The sequence below is a fragment of the Loxodonta africana genome, chromosome 27 (genome assembly GCF_030014295.1).
Source record: "Loxodonta africana isolate mLoxAfr1 chromosome 27, mLoxAfr1.hap2, whole genome shotgun sequence".
NCBI lineage: Eukaryota > Metazoa > Chordata > Mammalia > Proboscidea > Elephantidae > Loxodonta > Loxodonta africana.
Window position 1 is genome coordinate 14,603,220 of NC_087368.1, and position 17,947 is coordinate 14,621,166.

The 17,947-nt window shown below is 39.5% G+C and overlaps 1 long non-coding RNA gene across 2 annotated transcripts in view; it reads left to right on the forward strand.

The window, feature by feature from the left end:
* The window catches only part of LOC135228755 (uncharacterized), a 64,565-nt gene that overhangs the window by 26,067 nt on the left and 20,551 nt on the right, over positions 1–17,947 (forward strand). For both annotated transcript variants that reach the window (XR_010319566.1, XR_010319567.1), the window contains one exon: positions 5,890–5,987. This is a non-coding gene — a long non-coding RNA (uncharacterized LOC135228755). The remainder of the gene's footprint in view (positions 1–5,889; positions 5,988–17,947) is intronic.

The following is a 17,947-nucleotide window of genomic DNA, read 5'->3' on the forward strand; positions in this document are numbered from 1 at the left end:
GTTGGTTAGATCTGCAGTATCTTTGTTGAGTTTGTTTCAAGTTGTTCTGTCCTTCATCGAAAGTGATGTGTTAAAGTTTCCTACTACTGTTGTAGAACTGTCTGTTTTACTATTGTAGAACTCCAATTCTGTTGGAGTTTGCTTTATGTATTTTGGAGCTCTGTCATTAGGTACATAAATATTTATTAGGGTTATGTCCTTTTGGTGGATTAACCCTTTAATAGTTAATGATGCCCTTCTGTCTCTTATAATGGATGTTGACTTTAAGTCTGTTTTATCAGAGATTATTATTGCCATTCCTACTCTCTTTTGGTTACTATTTGTTTGATATATATATTTTTTTCCATCCTTTGATTTTTAGCCATTTATGTCCTCATGTCCGAAGTGTGTGTTGTAGGCAACATATTGATGAATCATGGATTTCTTTTATCCGTTCTGCACTCTCTGTCTCTTTTCTGTGTGATTATTGATAGGTATGTATTTACCGTTGTCATTTTGTTATGCCTTTTTTTTGTGTGGTGTTAATGATTTCTTTGTTCCACTTAAATTTTTTTGCTAAGTTGTTTTTGTTTATGGATTTTCTTCCCATATCTGCAATTGTTGTTGACTTTGTGCTTACTGATTCTTTTTGATTTTGTTTTTGTTTGGTAAGTAGATTTATTAATTTTGCCTGTGGTTACTCTGAAATTCACCTTTATCTTCGTAAGTTTAAAACAGTGTTATATCTTGATATCGCCTTGACTTCCTCTCCATTTATTCCCCCTTTTTGTTTAAAAGCTGTCATTGTTTACAGATTGACATCTCTGGTATCCTGTTTTCAGTTTTGCACTTTATTTTACTTTTGAGAATTCTTTATCTGTGTTGGTATCTGTGTGATGTTGTTATAGTCTTAGTTTCAGATTGTTCTCTGATATTGTTGGTTCTCTGTCTGAAGGACTCCCTTTAATGTTTTTTTGAAAGGTTGGTCTGATTTTTACACATTCCCTTATTTTTCTTTTATCTGAAAATGTTCTAGTTTTTTCATTATATTTGAAAGACAGTTTTGCTGAATATAAGATTCTTGGTTGGCAGTTCTTTTCTTTGAGTGCTTTACATATGTCATCCCATTACCTTCTTGGTGCATGTTTTCTGCTGAGAAATCAGTGCTTAGTCTTATTGGTGCCCCCTTGTAGGTGATATTCTGTTTTTCTTAAGCTGCTCTTAGAATTCTTTCTTTGTTCTTGGAAAGTTTAATTATAATATGTCTTAGTGACTTTTTGGGGGTTCTGGCATTGATTCAATGGCGCTGGTTTTGGTTTGTTTGGTTTATCCTGTATGGGGTTTGTTGAGCTTCTTGGATGGAAACCTTCTCGTCTTTGATGACATTAGGGAAATTTTCTGGCAATAAATCTTTGAAAATTCTCTCTATACTTTTTTTTTTTTTCCTCTTCCTCTTCTGGAACTTCTGTTATGTGTAAATTATTATTCTTGATAGTGTCCCATATACCTTTTAAGCTTTCTTCATTTTTTGTCATTCTTTTTGTGATTGTTCCTCAAACAACTTAGTAACAAGGAATTTATTCTCTATTTTGCTGGTTCTTTCTCTCATTGACTAAATTCTACTTCTGTGTACTCCATTGCATTATTTACTTCTGATTTTTTATTGTTAATCTTCTGAATTTCTAGTTGTTGTTTTTGTATGGTTTCTAATTGTCTATCTTGTCATTTTGTTCTTGTATTGTTTTCCTGAATTCTTCTAGGGTTTTGTCTGTGTTTTCCTTGATCTCTTTGATGGTCCTATATATGTCTTTTGAATCCCTCATTAGGTGGTTCTTCCTCAGTAAGGTTTTCTGCTCCTTTATCTTGCTCACTTTTTTGAGCTGTCTTATCCTGTTTCTTCCTATGATTTGTTATTGTCTACTGTCTCTGAGGTATTAAGGTGTTAATTTATTTATATATTTCTTTCTTGATTGTATGTTTTTCGCTGATTTTTTTTATTATACTTTAGATGAGGGTTTACAGTACAAACTAGCTTCTCATTAAATAGTTGGTACGCATATTCTTTTGTGACATTGGATATCAACCCTCCGACATGTCAACACTCTCCCCTCCTTGACCTTGAGTTCCCTGTTACCAGCTTTCCTGTCCCCACCTGCCTTCTCATCCTTGCCCCTGGGCTAGTGTGCCCCTTTAGTCTTGTTTTGTTTTATGGGCTTGTTGAATCTTTGGCTGAAGGGTGAGCCTCAGGGGTGACTTCATTACTGAGCTAAAAGTGTGATGGGGGCCATACTCTTGGGGTTTCTGTAGTCTGTCAAGCCAATAAGTCTGGTCTTTTTTTGTGAGTTAGAATTGTGTTCTACATTTTTCTCCATCTCTGTCCAGAGCCCTCTATTGTGATCCCTGTCAGAGCAGTCAGTGGTGGTAGCCAGGCACCATCTAGTTGCACTGGACTCAGTCTGGTGGAGGCTGTGGTAGTTTTGGTCCATTAGTCCTTTGGATTAATCTCTCCCTTGTGTCTTTAGTTTTCTTCATTCTACCTTGCTCCTGATGCATGCTAATTTATTTTGTTTTGTGTTGATGTATCCAGAGCCTTGTTTCTTTTCTTTCTCTTTAGAATGACTTTATTCCTTTGCATTACTTATTTTGTGGTTCTGGCTTATTTGTAACTTTGGTGGTATATATTGGCTGAGGATGATTTCCTCTCACTATGGGGTATGGTTTGTCACACTCATGTGTGAATCTTCTTTGGGTAGGCTCATTTGTCTTCCCTTACTGGATTGAGTGGAGGTGGGAGAGCTGGCTCTTCTCCTGACATTGGGTGACAAGTGTTGGGTGTTCAGGTTCCTTCCATAGCACTTGTGGGACCATGGGATCCTTCTGGGTTAGTGATAGAGTTAGTGTGTTTTCTGGAGGTCAGGGCAGGATGTTTCCATATCCAGCATGAGAGAGTGCTACCCAAATAGATGGGGTAGGCCCACTGTACATGCACAAATTGTTATCTCATTAGGTGGTAGGGTATCAAGGGGTTTCAGAACAAGTGTAGACAGGCTGCAAGAACTCTTTGGATATGGAATGTGTGGCATTGCAGATGGTGAGATGTAGGCTGAGGGCACTAGGATCTCCTGATCATCATTTGGCAGAGGTTCAGTTGGCACCTGTCAGGATGTATTGCCATTGCTGCTGAGGTGATGTGTCTTTCCAGCTGGTTACTGGAGCATGGGTGCAGGGAGCGTTCTTACTGATCTCTGGGTTGGGCATTGTGTGTGTGCCTTGCGGGTTTCCCAGTGGTTGGGGTGAGAGTGCATGGGTCAGGTGTCAGTGGGTAGGTAGCACAGGAACTTGCACTGCTGATCGCCAGGTGGGTGGAATGGTGGGCGGGAGAGGGGAGTTTCAGTCCTCCGATTGCCAGTCTGGTGGCGGGAGGGGTGGGCTGTGTAGCGCAGGGGTGGATGGAGCGTGCATGAGCCTCTGGTTGCAGGTCCGACAGTGTACGACTGTGTGCTGTGGATTGCCAGGTGTGCAAGTTGGCATGAGAATGGACGGGGCAGATGAAAACCTAGGGTTGCAAGTGTGACAGCACGGGGCTGTGTGATGTGGATTGCCAAGTGGCGAAGGGAAGAGAGGCACACTCCTGGGAACTGGGAGGGAAGCGGGGAGCATAGAGAGGGAGCTGAGGCACTCCCCACAGAGTGCAACCAGTGATCAGGACCAGCTCTGACCAGATGCTGGGAGTGGGCTGTTCAGAGTCTGGTCAAGTGAGAGATCTCTAGCTGCCACTTCAAGGATCCTCCACTCTGGCAGTGCCAGCTGCCCTAATGATCAGAAACTGCTGCTGGTGAGTAGTTCTGCCCTATTTTCTAGCTCACTCCCTACTCTATGGTTGCCTGGATCCCTAGGGCTCTCACCTGCCTTCCTGCACTTTGCTTCCTTAGGTATGGTTCGTGTTTTGCTCACCTTGTTTTGCTCCACGTTTGTCTACACAGTATCTCTGTCTCTTAATGGGGGTTCTGTGAAGTTGCCTTCCTGAGCTCCTCACCCAGGAATGTAACTCACTTTGTTTTAAGATGGCCATATGGTGCTGGGCTGGCTGGGAGGATGCCTACAGTCTGTAAGTCTTGTTTGCAGTCTTCATTCAGTTCTCCTTTCCTTCGGTGTTTGACTCCTTTGCTGTTCTGGGTTCCCAGATTGTCATCTGTCTTAGTCATCTAGTGCTACTATAATAGAAATACCACTAGTGGATGGCTTTAAGAAAGAGAAGTTTATTCTGTCAAAGTCCAGTAGGTCAGAAGTCTGAATTCAGGGCGCCAGGTCCCAGGGAAGGCTTTCTGTCTTTGTCATCTCTGGAGGAAGGTCCTTGTCATCAGTCTTCCCTTGGTCTGGGAGCATCTCCATGCAGAAACGTCAGGTCCAAAGGGACACACCCTGTTCCCAGCACTGCATTCTTGGTGGTGTGAGATTCCCATGTCTCTCTGCCTGCTCCTCTCTCTCGTATCTCAAAATAGATTGGCTTAAGACACTATCTAATCTTGAAGATCTCATCCGTATAACTGCCACTACTCCATCTCATTACATCATAGTGATAGGATTTACAACACGTAGAAAAATATCATGAAATGACAAAATGGTGGACAATCACACTATACTAGAAATCATGGCCTAGCCAAGTTAACAAATATTTTGGGGGGACACAGTTCAATCCATGACATCATCTTTATCTGTTTCACTTGGTTTCTTGGTTCTTTGCTGTAGGGGGACAGCATGGTGTGTGTGACTAAGCTGCCATCTTGGGTCATTTCCTCCTTCCTTAGCTTCTGTTTATCTGGGAATGTTCTATTTTTTGCCCTCAATTTTGAAGGACTATTTTGTCAGATACAGAATTATTATTTGGCAGTTTCTTTTTTTTTCTGTCATTGTCATAAGTATGTGACCCCACTGCTTTCTGGCCTTCGTGGTTTCTGAGGAGAAATTGATATTTAATCTTTTTGAGGATTCTTTGCATGTGATGATTTGCTTCTCTCTTGCTGCTTTCAAAACTGTTTGTCTTTGGTGTTCATCAGGTTGATTATAATGTGTCTCACTGTGGATCTCTTTGGGTTTATCCTTGGAGTTCATTGAGCTTCTTGCATGCATAGATTCATGACTTTGATCAAATTTGGAAAGTTTTCAGCCATTATTTCTTGAAATATTCTTTCTGTCCCTTTCTTACTTTCTCCTCATTCTGGGATATCCATAATGTGTATATTTTCTGCATGATGGCGTCCTACAGGTGTGTTAGACTCTGTACATTGTTTTAAAGTTCTTTTTTCTTTCGGTTTCTCAGATTGGATTATTTCCGTTGTCCTATCTTCAGGTTCAGTGATTCTTCCTTCTGCTAGCTCAAATCTGCTGCTGAGCCCCTCTAGTGAATTTTTCATTTCAGTCATTGTACTTTTCTGTTTGGTTCTTTTTTTTATATGTATATAATTTATATCTCTACGGATATTCTCGCTTTGTTTATAGATTGTTTTTCTGATTTCCTTTAGTTCTTTGTGTTTTCTTTTAGCTCTTTGAGCATATTTAAAAGAGTTGTTTAAAAGTCTTTATCTAGTAAGTCCAGTAACTTGGCTTTCTTGGGGATGATTTCTGTCACTTTGTTCCTTTGAATGGGCCATTCTCCCCTGTTTCTCTGTATACCTGGTGATTTTTTTAATTGAAAATCAGATATTTGAGTAACATGAGGACTCTTGAAATGAGATTCTCCCCCTTCTACTGGACTTTCTTTTCTTCCTTCTTTCCTTTCTTCCTCCGTTCCTCTCTGTCTCTCTCTTTGTTTTGTTGTTGAAGTCCATTTGTTTAGTGACTTTCACAGATTAGTTTTGCAAAGTCTGAATTACTTGGTGTGTGTGTTCACTGAAGTCTCTGTTTCTTTAGGTTGTGCTCAGCTATTGTTCTGTCAGAGACTTCCATGAACACTAGGAGTTGAAAAGAAAAAGAAAAAAAATGAAAGAAAACAGGAAAAAGAAGCAAAGGTAAGCAATGAGAGAAAAAATCCTCTGTGGTCCTTGCAGATAGGGTCTGTCCTGCAACACTCCTTCAATACTCAGCAAGGTTTACGCTGACCCAGAGATCAATGCAAAGTGAATGTTAAAGGTGTTCTCAGGTCTTTTCTGGGTGAGCATCTTAACCTAGGCGTTTGTATGTCTTTTTAAATTCCTCAGTATCCCCGGATGCTTCTGCATGCCCCAGTTTCCCAAAGAAGCTCTCGTTCTGGCCCCTTGACCTTACCCCACAGCTTTCTAACGTGTGTCTGAATCTTCTCCTCTTAACCCAGGACTTTCCTTTAGCCCGCTACTCCTCCATCTGTACTACCTCCTTTTAGGCCAACAAGGCTTATAGCAGTAACCAACAAACATTTTGACTGTTTGTGTGACTAATCAGGTATCCGTCAATTACAATTGTAATTACAATGACTCTGTGTTGGTTGCTGTTGTTTTTAGGTGCCACTCAGTCAATTCTGACTCATAGCAACCCTGTGTGCAACAGAACGAAACACTGGCAGGTCCTGCGCCACCCTCACAGTTGGTGTTATGCTTAAGCCCATTGTTGCAGCCCCTGTGTCAATCCATCTTGCTGAGGGTCTTCCTCTTTTTCGCTGACCCTTTACTTTATGATGTCCTTCTCCATGGGCAGGTCCGTCCTGATGACATGTGCAAATTATGTGAGACAAAGTCTCACCAACCTTGCTTCTAATGAGCATTCTGTCTGTACTTCTTGCAAGACAGGTTTGTTTGTTCTTCTGGCGATTCATGGTATTTTCAATATTCTTCACCAACACTGTGATTCAAATGTACCAATTCTTTTTCGGTCTTCCTTAATTATTGTCCAACTTTCATGGGCATATGAGGCAATTGAAAACATCATGGCTTGAGTCAGGCGCACCTTAGTTGTTAAAGTGACATCTTTGCTTTCTAACACTTCGAAGAGATACTTGGAGCACATTTGCCCAAATGCAATGTGTCATCTGTTTTCTTGACTGCTGCTTCCATGGATGTTGATTGTGCATCCAAGTAGAATTAAATCCTTGACAACTTCAATCTTTTCTCCGTTTGTTGTGATGTTGTTTATTGGTCCAGTTGTCAGGATTTTTGTTTTCTTTATGTTGAAGTGTAATCCATACTGAAGGTTGTGGTCTCTGATCTTCATCAGTAAGTGCTTCAAGTCCTCTTCACTTTCAGCAAGCAAGGTTGTGTCATCTGCATGTCTTAGGTTGTTAATGAGTCTTCCTCCAATCCTAAGTTGCTAAGTAGGTCCAAATCAGCATTGTTCTCTTCTACCATCACAATCTATATTTATTCCTTTTTTTTTTTTTTAACAGTTTACAAAACGTCGTTTTCATGTTACCTCATTTAATCTTCATTGCATCCCATATGGAAAATAGCCTTTGTTGTCTTGTTTTACAGATGAGGAAACTGAGACTCGATGTAGTTAAGTTACTTTCTCCAAACCTTCCAAATAATTAATGGATTTTAAAACTAGACCTTCTGGAACCACAACTTGTACTTTTCATATGGCAATATTGTATCCCCTGGAATGGAAACAGGTGGTGACCCAAGACTCTCAGGTGTTGCTGTCAGTCAATCTGTGCCCAGGAGAGTTTCCAGACACAACTTGTGGACCCAGGAGTAGGCAGGGAAGATGAGTGTATTCAGTCCCCTAAGCTATCCACTTGTCTCCCTTCCCCTACTTAAATGGTGCTTGGCTATGAATTGACTATGGCCCAATGGTTCCCTTGTGCATTCTTTCACTCAACAGGTGTGTGTTATTTTGGCCATTTGTGTGACTACTATAGTTCAGAAACCATTCTGCCCACTGAGAATTCAGCAATAAGCAAAATAGAGTAAAAAAAAAAAAGTCTGTGCTCTAATAGAGCTTAAATTCTCAATGGAGAATGTGATAACAGGTAAATGAACAAACATGTTCATTTACTTATTCATTTAATTTTGGGGACAATAAGTACTTTGGAGAGAAATAAAACCAGTAAGATGAACCTGGAGTTCCAGGGCATGAGGTTTGTTGTTTTAGATAGGTGATGAGGGATGACCTTGTTAAGGTGAAGGAATTGGGAAATGAGACACAGATATAGGGAGAAGGGTACTAGTCCAGGATGAATGAACAGCAAGTTGAAAAGCACTAATGCAGCAGGGTGTGTGGGGTTTTCTAGAAACAGCAAGGAAACCAGTGAGTCCGGAGCAGAGTGAGCTGTGCTCCAAGATGAATGAACAGCAAGTTGAAAAGCACTAATGCAGCAGGGTGTGTGGGGTTTCTAGAAAGAGCAAGGAAACCAGTGAGTCTGGAGCAGAGTGAGCCAGGGGAAGATGATAAGAGAGGAGTAATAGGGGACAATCATGGAGAGCCTTATTGGTCATTTGTCTTTTTTTTTATGGTCAACAGATTTTTTTTTCTGAATTTTATTAGTTTTTTTGTTTTTTAGAATATACAGAACAAAACATACACCAATTCAACATTTTCTGCATGTACAATTTAGTGACACTGATTGCGTTCTTCATGTTGTGCAACCATTCTCACCCTCCTTTTCTGAGTTGTTCCTTCCTCATTAACATAGACTCACCCTATGTAGATGGTTCTTAAAAGAGCATATTGCTACACTCTTGGCTGATTTTGAGATGACTTCAGGGAATATTTTTGGTTTAATGTTTAAAAATCATTTCAGGGCAATAGTTTCAGTGGTTAATCTAGTCTGTATGGTCCAGAAAGTATGGATTCCATGAGAATTTGAAGTTCTGCAATCAGGATTCTTCTATGGACTTTTTGATCCAAATGCTTAGTAATGGTAGACAGACACCATCCAGTTCTTCTGGTCTTATGGCAAAGGAGGCGGTTGTTCATGGAGGCAATTAGCTACACATTCCATATCCTCCTCTTATTCCTGACCCTCTTTTTTCCCCGCATTGCTCCAGGTGAATAGAGATCAATTGTGCCTTGGACAGCTGCCTGCAAGCGTTTTAAGACCTCAGTCACTACAAAAGAAACTAGGAGGTAAACCAGAAGCACTAAATACATTGTTAGGTCAGTTAACTGGGATGGTCCCTGAAATCATAACCGTGAACCTCCAAGCCAAGGAACCAAATCCCATGAGGTGTTTGGTTATACATAAGCAGCCTCAACAGCTCTTTTTTTTTTTTTTGTCATTATAAATATATCTCTCATGTAACTTTTGCCAGTTCAGCTTTTTACAGGTATATAGTTGACAGCAATTACAATACTTAGCTATGCAACCCTTGTTTAATCAATGTGATTTTTCCAACACCGTCAACTCCCGTTTCCTCCTGCTTCCCTGCCTCAGGCAACCACTAATAAACTTTGGGCTCTGTACATTTGCCTTTTCTTGTCTTTTTATACAATGGAGGTCATGTAATATTTTTCCTTTTATGATTGGCTTATTTCACTCAGCATACTGTCACATGTATCAAGACTTTATTTCTCCTACTGGATGATAGTATTCCCTTGTATGTATGTACCACATTTTGTTTATGCATTCATTTGTAGATGGGCATTTAGGTTGTTTCCACCTTTTGACTATTGTGAATGGTGCTGCAGTGAACATTCTTGTACAAGTCCCTATTTGAGCCTTTGCTTTCAAGCCTTTCGGGTATATACGTAGGAGTGGAATTGCTCGGTCACATGGTAGCTCCATTTTTGGGTTAAAAAAATTTTTCTTTTTCTTTATTGTGGTCTAAGTGAAAGGCTACAAATCAAGTCAGTTTCTCATACAAAAAGTTACGAACACCTTGCTATGTACTTCTAGCTGCTCTCCCCCTAATGAGACAGCACACTCCTCATCTCCAACCTGTATTCCCGGTGTCCATTCAACCAGCTCTTATACCCTCTGCTTTCTCATCTCACCTCTAAACAGCACTTGCCCACATAGTCTCATGTGTCTGCTAGAGCCAAAAATCTCACTCCTCACTAAGATCATTTTCTGTCTCATTGTGCAGTCCGAACCCTGTCTGAAGAACTGGCTTTGGGAATGGTACCAGTGCTGGAGTAACAAAGGGTCCGGGGACCATGACTTGCAGGTTACCTCTAGTCTCAGTCAGATCATTAAGCCTAGTCTTTTTATAAGAATTTGAGGTCTGCATCGCACTGTTCTCCTGCTCCATCAGGAATTCTCTGTTGTGTTCCCTGTCAGGGTAGTCATCGGTTGTCGCTGGGCACCATCTAGTTCTTCTGGTCTCAGACTGATGTAGTCTCTGGTTTATGTGGCCCTTTCTGCCTCTTGGGCTCATCTTTACCTTGTGTCTTTGTTATTCTTCAGTTTTCTCTGCTCCAGGTGGGTTGAGACCAATTGATGCATCTTAGATGGCTGCCTGCTAGCATTTAAGACCCCAGATTCCACTCACAAATGTGAGGTGCAGAATGTTTTCTTTGTGCATTTTGTTATGCAAATGACCTAGATGTCCCCTGAAAACATGGTCCTCAAACCTCCAGCCCTGCTACTCTGGCCTTCAAAGTGTTCAGTTGTATTCAGGAAACTTCCTTTCTTTTAGTTTAGTCCAGTTGTGCTGAGCTCTCCTGTATTGTGTGCTGTCTTTCCCTTCACCTAAAATAGTTCTTGTCTGCTATCTAAGTAGTGAATACCCCTTCCCTCCCTCCCCACCCTCATAACCATGAAAGAATATTTTCTTCTGTGTTTAAACTTTTTCTTGAATTCTTATAATAGTGGTCTCGTACAATATTCGTCCTTTTGCAGCTGCCTAATTTCACTCAACATAATGCCTTCCAGATTCCTCCACAGTATAGATGTTTCACACATTCATCATTGTTCTTAACCATTGTGTAGTATTCCATTTTGTGAATATACCATCATTTATCTATTCATCCATCGATGGGCACCTTGGTTGCTTCCATTTTTTGCTATTATAAACAGTGCTGCAGTGATCATGGGTGTGCATGTATCTGTGCATGTGAGGGCTCTTATTTCTCTAAGATAGATTCCAAGATGTGGGATTGCTGGATTGTATGGTAGTTCTATTTCTAGCTTTCTAAGCAAGCACCAACTCAATTTCCAAAGTGGTGGTACCATTTTACATTCCCATCAGCAGTGTATAAGTGTTCCAGTCTCTCCACAAGCTCTTGTACATTTATCATTTTGTATTTTTTGGATTAATGCCAGCATTGTTTGGGTGAGATGGTGTCTCATTGTAGTTTTGATTTAGATTTCTCTAATGGCTAATGACTGTGAGCATTTCCTCATGTATCTGTTAGCTGCCTTAATGTCTTCTTTGGTGAAGTGCCTGTTCATACCCTTTGCCCATTTTTTAATTGTATTATTTGTCTTTTTGTAGTTGAATTTTTACAGTATCATGTAGGTTTTAGAGATCAGATGCTGATGAGAATTGTGGTAGCCCAAAACTTTTTCCCAGTCTGTCCGTTATCTTTTTCCTCTTTTGATGAAGTCTTTGGATAAGCATAGGTGTTTGATGTTTTTTTTTTTCCAGATATCGAGTTTTTCTTCTGGTGTTTGTGCATTGTTACTAATGTTTTGCATACTGTTTATTCTATGTATTAGGGCTCCTAGCACTGTCCGTATTTTTTCTTCCATGATCTTTATTGTTTTAGATTTTCTATTTAGGTCATTGATCCATTTTGAGTTAGTTTTTGTGCATGGTGTGAGGTATGGGTCTTTTTTCATTTTTTTGCAGATGGATATCCTCTTATGTCAGCACCATTTGTTAAAGAGACTGTCTTTTCCTTATGTAACAGACTTTGGGCCTTTGTCAAATATCAGCTGCTCATATATGGGTGGATTTATGTCTGGATTCTGAGTTCTGTACCATTGGTCTATGTATCTGTTGTTGTACCAGTACCAGGCTGTTTTGACTACTGTGGCAGTATAATAGGTTCTAAAATCAGGTAGTGCAAGGCTTCCCGCTTTGTTCGTTTCCTCAATAATGCTTAACTTATTGGGGACCTCTTTCCTTTTCATATGACGTTGCTGATTTGCTTCTACCTCTCATTAAAATCTGTCATTGGTATTTGGATTGGGATTGCATTGTATCTATGGATCACTTTGGGTAGAACAGACATTTTTACAATGTTGAGTTTCCCTATCCATGAGCAAGGTATGTTTTTCCACTTATGTTGGTCTCTTTTGGTTTCTTGCATTAATGTCTTGTAGTTTTCTTTGTATAGATCTTTTACATCTCTGGTTAGATTTATTCCTAAGTATTTTCTCTTCTTGGGGGCAATTGTAAATGTTATTGATTTGGGGATTTCCCTCTTTGATATTCTCTTTGTTGGTGTGGAGGGATCCAAATGATTTTTGTATATTTTTCTTGTATTCTGGTACTCTGCTGAAACGTTCTATTAGTTTCAGTAGTTTTCTTAAGGATTGCCTAGGGTTTTCTGCATATAAGATAATGTCATCTGCAGAGATTCTTTTACTTCTTCTTCGCTAATTTGGGTGCCCTTTATTTCTGTATCTAGCCTAATTGCGCTGGCTAGGACATCCAGTACAATGTTGAATAAGAGTGATGATAGAGGGCGTCCTTCTCTGGTTCCCTTTCTCAAGGGGAATGCTTTCAGACTGTCTGCATTTAGGGTGATGTTGGCTGCTGGCTTTGTATAAATGCCCTGTATTATGTTGAGGAATTTCCCTTATATTTTTATTTTGCTGAGAGTTTTTATCATGAATAGGTGTTGGACTTTGTCAAATGCCTTTTCTGCATCAGTTGATAAGATTATGTGGTTCTTGTCTTTTGTTTTATTTATATGCTGGATTACATTGATTGCATTTCTAATGTTGAGCCCTCCCCGCATACCGGATATGAATCCCACTTGGTCATGGTGAATTATTTTTTTTTTTTGATATGTTTTTGAAATCTTTTGACTAGAAGTTTGTTGAGGGTTTTTGCATCTAGGTTCATGAGGGATATAGGTCTGTCATTTTCTTTTTCCGTGGTGTCTTTACCTGATTTTTGTATCAGGGAAATGCTGGCTTCATAGAATGAGTTTGGGAGTATCCGATCCTTTTCTGTGCTGTGAAATACCTTGAATAGTGGGGGGGTTAACTCGTCTCTGAAAGTTTGGTAGAATTCTCCAGTGAAGCCATCAGGGTCAGAGCTTTTTTTTGTTGGGAGTTCTTTAATTACCTTTTCAATCTCTTCTTTTGATATGAATTTTAGTTGTTCTACCTCTATTTGTGTTTGTTTACGTAGGTAGTGTGTTTCTAAAATTTGTCCATTTTTTCTAGGTTTTCAAATTTTCAGAGTACAGTTTTTCATAGTAATCTGAAATGATGGTTTTAATTTCAGTTGGGTCTGTTGTGATATCACCCATCTCATTTCTTATTTCAGTTATTTGCTTCGTCTCCTGTTTTTCTTTTGTAAGTCTGGCCCGTGGTTTATTGATTGTTAATCTTTTCAAAGAAAGAGCTTTTGGTCTTGTTAACTCTTTCAATTGTTTTGTTCTCTATTTCATTTAATTCTGCACTAAATTTTATTATTTGCTTACTTCTGGTTCCTGAGGGTTTCTTTTGCTGCTGTCTTATTTGTTCAAGTTGTAGGGGTAGTTCTTTGACTTTGGCCCTTTTTTCTTTTTGGACTTGTGCATTTATGGCTATAAATTAACGTCTGAGCACTGCTTTAGTTGAGTCCCAAAGATTCTGATAGGAAGTGTTTTCATTCTCATTGGATTCTATGAATTTCTTTATTCTGTCCATAATTTCTTCTATAACCCAGTCATTTTTGAGCAAGGTGTTGTTCCATTTCCATGTGTTTGATTTCTTTTCTCTGCTTTTTCTGTTATTGATTTCTACTTCTATGGCTTTATGATCAGAGAAGATGCTTTGTAATATTTCTATGTTTTGGAGTCTGTTAAGGCTTGCTTTATGACCTAATATGTGGTGTCTTCTTGAGAATGTTCCATGAACGTTAGAAAAGAAAGCATACTTGTCTGCTGTTGGGTGGAGTGTTATGTGTTTGTCTACAAGGTCAAGTTGGTTGACTGTGGCATTTAGATCTTCCGTGTCTTTGTTGATCATCTTTCTGGATGTTCTGTCCTTCATCAAAAGTGGTGTGTTGAAGTTATTGTATAGATGTGTATCTCACTTTTCAGTGCTGTTAGAGTTTGCTTTATGTATCTTGCAGCCCTGTCGTTGGGTGCATAAATATTTAATATGGTAATATCCTCCCGGTATATTGTCTCTTTAATCATTATATAGTGTCCTTCCTCATCCTTTGTGGTGGATTTAACTTTAAAGTCTATTTTGTCAGAAATTACTGTTGACACTCCCTCTCTTTTTTGATTGTCGTTTGCTTGATATGTATGTTTTTTCCATCTTCTGAGCTTTAGTTTGTTTGTGTCTTTAAGTCTAAGATGTGTCTCTTGTAGGCAGCATATAAACGGATCGTGTATTTTTTTTTTAACCATTCTGGCACTCTCTGTCTTCTTATTGGCACATTAAGTCCATTTCCATTCAGGAAAATTATGGATAAGTATGAGTTTAGTGCTCTCATTTTGATGTCTTTTTGTGTGTGTTGTTGACCATTTCTTTTTTCCACTGAATTTTTTGTGTTGAGTAGTTTTTCTTTATAAATTGTCTTTTCCTTTTTTTCAGTGTTGATTTTGTTTTTGCTGAGTCTTTAGGTTTTTCTTGTATTTTATTTTGATGTGTAGGAGTGTTAATCTTCTTTGTGGTTATGGTATTATTTACCCCTAGTTTTCTAAGTTTAAACTAAACTTTTATCTCTGTATTGCCTTGACTTCTTCGTATGAAAGATCTATGAGTACATTTTCTTGTCCCTCTTGATTGATTTAATGTCTTCTTTTACATAATGACGTCTCTATTTCCCTGTTTTGCGCAATTTTTTATTGAGTTATTTTTGTGATTTCCCTACCTTGGTTGATATCTGATTTCTCTGTCGTATGTTTTAATCTTGGGTTTTTGTCTGATGCTATTGACTTTTTGAACCAGAAAACTCCCTTTAGTATTTCATGTAATTTTGTTTTAGTTTTTGCAAATTCCCAAAACTTCTGTTTATCTGGAAATGTCTTAATTTTACCTTCATATATTGAGAGACAGTTTTGCTGGATATATGGTTCTTGGCTGGCAGTTTTTTTCCTTCAAGGCTTTTTGTATGTTATTCCATTGCCTTCTTGCCTTCATTGTTTCTGTTGAGTAGTTTGAGTTTATTCTTACTGACTCTTCTTTGTAGGTGAGTTTTTCTTTATCTCTAGCTGCACCTAAATTCTCTTTATCTTTGGTTTTGGCAAGTTTGGTTATAGTATGTCTTGGTGACTTTCTTTTGGGATCTATCTTGTGTGGAGTTAGGTGAGCATCTTGGATAGATATCTTGTCATCTTTCATGGTATCAGGGAAGGTTTCTGCCAGTAAATCTTCAGCAATTCTGTCTGTATTTTCTGTTTTCCCTCCCTGTTCTAGTACTTCAATCACACGAAGGTTATTTCTCTTGATAGAGTTCCACATGTTTCTTAGGGTTTATTCAGTTTTTAATATTCTTTTATCGGTTTTTCTTCAAATATATTGGCATCAAGTGTTTTATCTTCAATCTTGTTAATTCTGACTTTCATTGCTTCGGTTCTGCTCATCTGACTTTCTCTTGAGTTTTCTGATTCTGAAGTATTATTGTTGAAGCTCTGAATTTCTGATTGCCGTGTCTCTATGGATTCTTGCAGCCTTTTAAATTTTTCATTATGTTCTTGAATAACTGTCTTAATTTCCTCAAATGCTTTATCTGTGCACTCTTTAGTTTGTTCTGCATTTTGCCTGATCTCCTTCCTGATCTCTTGAAGAGCTCTGTATATTAATATTTTGGATTCTACCTCTGGTAATTCTAGGAAGGCCTCTTCATTCAGAAGCTTCTTTTATTCTTTGTTTTGGGAGCTTGTTGAAATGATCAGTGTCTGCTTCTTTATATGATTTGATATTGACCGTTCTCTCCAAGCCATCTATAAGTTACTGTATTAATTTATTTTGTTTGCTTACTGTCTTAGCTTCTTACTTTGTTTTGTTTTGATATACCCAAATAGGCTGCTGGAATGAGCTAACGTGATTATTGGAGCCTTTAAGCTGTAATGTCTTTTCATGAGATGGCTAGAGTTGTTACCAAGTATACGAGCATAGGAGTCCATTCACTTTTCTTGTATGGATTCAGCGCAGGTGTCCAGTGAACGGGTCACCAAGTGTGTGGTGCATGCTGTCACCTATGGTCTGAGAGGAGAGTAGTGATTGGTATATGCACAAGTTTCTTGTTGCAGCAGGAGGTCACACTCTGAACAAGTCGGGGGTGACAACCAACCCCCAGGTGTCTGTGAGGAAGGTGAGTCCCTGTTCTCTAGAGTGTACAGGTGGGTGGGCTGTGAAGCCGTGCCATAGCCACCCAGTGCTTTTAACTGTAAGGACTGGGAGGCACCACTTATCCTTGGACCCCTGTTGTGGATGGCTAAGTGGTATGGGTGGAAACACCAGTCTTCAAGCCCCTGATGTGGGTGGGTGAGGACCCTGCTTAACAGGCAGAGCAGTGTCAAATATCAAAAACTTGGCTCTCCACCCCACAGCTGAAACAGTTAAAGTCAGACTTCAGGCACATAAACCCTTGCAGTGTAACAGCAAAGGCTTAGCTACTGAAATGGGACACAGGTCCATGCAGGGGTCAAAGGCATTCAAGTCAAGGACTGTTTATGCCTGAACAGGAGCCACTTCTTCCCTAAGGTCCCAGTTTAGGGGAGCCAGGAAATTATTCTTCTCCCCGTTTGTTAATTTGTTCCTTCTGTAAGGGCAGGAGAATGGCTTAAGGTGTGCAGCAGGATCTGGCTCAGGCCCAGGAAAAGTGACTGTCACTGAAGGTGACTTAGGACCTGGGGCAGAGAGAGGAGGGATCAGATAAATCTGCATGGTAAATTAGATGCAAGCACTTAACTTTTGCCAAGAAGGCTGTTCTTTGCTAATTCCTTAGGGATGAGTAGATTCTGCTACTCACTCTCTGTGGCTGAGAAAACCGCATTCAGTATGCTACAGCGAGCCCTGCTGTGGTCAAGGCAGGGGATTGGGGCTTAGGGGTGCCGGTTCCCGCTGAGACAGGTCCAGCAACTCCTCATGCTTCTGAACCATCTCTCCCTCCCCCTGCTGCTCAGTCCAGTTTCTTAACTTTGCTTTGATGTTCACGGGTCCTTGCTTTTCATATATATAATCAATTCACTATTTTTTTTGGGTCTTCTTTGTAAAAGGGACCACCGGAAGCATCTGAGTACTCCCCCATCTTGGGCCTGCCTCTCCTATTTTAGTTTTTTGAGGAAGTGCCACAGTTTACCACAACTGCTGTACCGTTTTATATTCCCACCAGTAATGGATAAGGGCTCCAATTTTCCCACATCCTAACCAACAGCTGTTTTTTTTTTTTTTTTTTTATGATTAGACGTCCTGGTGGGAGTGACATGGTATCTCATTGTGTTTTTGATTTGCATCCCTCTGATGGCTAATGACACTGAGCATCTTTTCATGTGTCTGGCGGCCATTTGAATGCCCTCTTTGGTGAAATGTCTGTTCAAGCCCTTTGCCCATTTTATGATTTTTGTATTTGTCTTTTTGTCACTAAGAGTCAGAATTGGCTCATTGGCAACGTGTTTGGTTTTGGTTTTTGTTGAAGTTTGGTATATAGTTTGATTGTTAGATTCTTATATGACATAGAGTTCCTGAAGATATTCTCCAATTTGGTAGCTTGTGTTTTCACTTTTTTGATAAAGTGTTTTCTCTTTTTATGAAGATCCATTTATTTATTTTGCCTTTTGTTCTTTTATTATTATATTAAATAAGCCATTGTTCAAAGCTGGACCTCAAAGCACTGCCCCTGCATTTTCTTCTAAGAAATTTATGGTTTTAGTTTGCACATCTGTGAGCGCGAAAATACAACTTTGAGCATACCAACCGACCAACCCAACCCTGTTGCCG